The 2,412-nt window shown below is 47.3% G+C and overlaps 1 non-coding gene across 1 annotated transcript; it reads right to left on the reverse strand.

Annotated features, from left to right (window-relative positions):
• Positions 1 to 1,909: 1,909 nt before the first annotated feature.
• Trnas-gga lies at positions 1,910 to 1,993 on the reverse strand. The gene is given in 2 exon segments: positions 1,910 to 1,944; positions 1,954 to 1,993. It is a non-coding gene; the product is annotated as a tRNA-Ser (tRNA).
• Between the last annotated feature and the right edge of the window lie 419 nt (positions 1,994 to 2,412).

A 2,412-nucleotide genomic window follows, 5' to 3' on the forward strand; every position in this document is an offset into this window, starting at 1 on the left:
TAACTAACCTAAGGACATCACACACATCCATGCCCGAGGCAGGATTCGAACCTGCGACCGTAGCAGTCGCGCGGTTCCGGACTGCGCGCCTAGAACCGCGAGACCACGGCGGCCGGCCCTGCCTCGGGCATGGACGTGTGTGATGTCCTTAGGTTAGTTAAGTTTACGTAGTTAGAAGTGCTAGGGGACTGATGACCTCAGATGTTAAGTCCCATAGTGCTTAGAACCATTTGAACCAATTTTTGATAAATTTTTGGTATACGATAAATCGCACAAATCTAAGGGCTGTCAATTCGACTAAATACCTAGGAATTACAATTACGAGCAACTTAAATTGGAGAGACCACATAGATAATATTGTGGGAAAGTCGAAACAAAGACTGCAATTTGTTGGCAGAACACTTTGAAGATGCGACAAATTCACTCTAGAGACAGCCTACATTACACTTGTCCGTCCTGTGCTGGAATATTGCTGCGCGGTATGGGATCCTTACCAGGTAGGATTGACGGAGGACATCGTAAAAGTGCAAAGAGGGGCAGCTCGTTTCGTATTATCGCGCAATACGGGTGAGAGTGTCACTAATATGATACGCGAGGTGGGGTGGCAGTCACTGAAACAAAGGCGGTTTTCTTTTCGGCAAGATCTATTTACGAAATTTCAATCACCAACTTTCTCTTCCAAATGCGTAAACATTTTGTTGACAGCCACCTACGCAGGGAGAAATGATCATCATAATAAAATAAGAGAAATCAGAGGTCGAGCGGAAAGATTTAGGTGCTTCTTTTTCCCACGCGCCATTCGAGAGTGAAATGGTAGGGAAGTAGTATGAAAATGGTTCGATGAACCGTCTGCCAGGCACATAAGTGTGAATCGCGGAGTAGCCACGCAGATGTAAATGAAGAATTTTTCTCAGTAAAGGTGATTTATAAACTAGGAAAGTAACTTTACCGTTCAAAGTATACACTGTGGTGACAAAAGGGAAGGGACAGTGATAGGCACATATACTGATGGCGGTAGTATTGCGTATAGCATGTATCAAAGGGCAATGAATTGGCGGAGGTGTAATAGGTACTCAGGTGGTACATGTGAACCTTTTTCCGAAGCATGCATGACGATAATCAACAGAGTTTGAACGCGAAGTGATAGTTGGAGCTGGACGCATGGGACGTTCCATTTCCGAAATCGTTAGGGAATTCAGTATTCCGATACCTACAGTGTGAAGGATGTGCCGAGAAAACCGCATCTGAGGCGTAACGCTCAGCACGGAGACGGCAGTAGCCGACGCTCTTCACTAATCCACCGAGAACAGACGCGTTTGCGTAGAATTGTCAGAGCTAGTAGACAAGCAACACTGCGTGAAACAACCGCAGAAATCTATGTAGGACGCACCACGAACGTATCGGTTAGGACAGTGCGGTGAAATTTTCCCTTAATGGGCTACGGCAGCAGGCAACCGACGCGAGCGCCTTTGCTAAGAACACGACATCGCTTGCAACGCCTCTCCTGGGCTCGTGACCATAGACGACTGTAAAACCGTGGTGTGATCACATGAGTTCCGATTTCATTTGGTAAGAACTGATGGTGTCGTTGCAGTGTGGTGCAGACCCCACGAAGCCATCTACATCTACATCCACACTCATAATCCACAAGCCACCTGACGATGTGTGGCGGAGGGTACTTTGAGTACCTCTATCGGTTCTCCCTTCTATTCCAGTCTCGTATTGTTCGTGGAAAGAAAGATTGTCGATATGCCTCTGTGTGGGCTCTAATCTCCCTGATTTTATCCTCATGGTTTTCAAATGGTTCAAATGGCTCTGAGCACTATGGGACTAAACTTCTGAGATCATCAGTCCCCTAGAACTTAGAAATACTTAAACCTAACTAACCTAAGGACATCACACACATCCATGCCTGAGGCAGGATTCGAACCTGCGACCGTAGCGGTCGCGTGGTTCCAGGCTGCAGCGCCTAGAACCGCTCGGCCACCCAGGCCGGCCTCGTGGTCTCTTCCCGAGATATACATAGGACGGAGCAATATACTGCTCGACTCTTCGGTGAAGGTATGTTCTCGAAACTTCAACAAAAGCCCGTACCGAGCTACTGAGCGTCTCTCCTGCAGAGTCTTCCACTGGAGTTTATCTATCATCTCCGTAACGCTTTCGCGATTACTAAATGATCCTGTAACGAAGCGCGCTGCTCCCCGTTGCATCTTCTCTATCTCTACATGAACCCAAGTTGTAAACAAGACCCTGTGCAAGCTGGTGGTAGCTCCATAATGGTGTCGGGTGTGTTTATATGGAATGGACACGGTCCTCTGTTCTAAATGAACCGACCATCAACTGGAAATGGTTGTGTTCTGCTGCTTGGAAACCATCTGGAGCTGTTGATGGACTTTGTGTTACCAAACAAGG

Source organism: Schistocerca piceifrons, chromosome 7 (genome assembly GCF_021461385.2).
Source record: "Schistocerca piceifrons isolate TAMUIC-IGC-003096 chromosome 7, iqSchPice1.1, whole genome shotgun sequence".
Lineage (NCBI taxonomy): Eukaryota > Metazoa > Arthropoda > Insecta > Orthoptera > Acrididae > Schistocerca > Schistocerca piceifrons.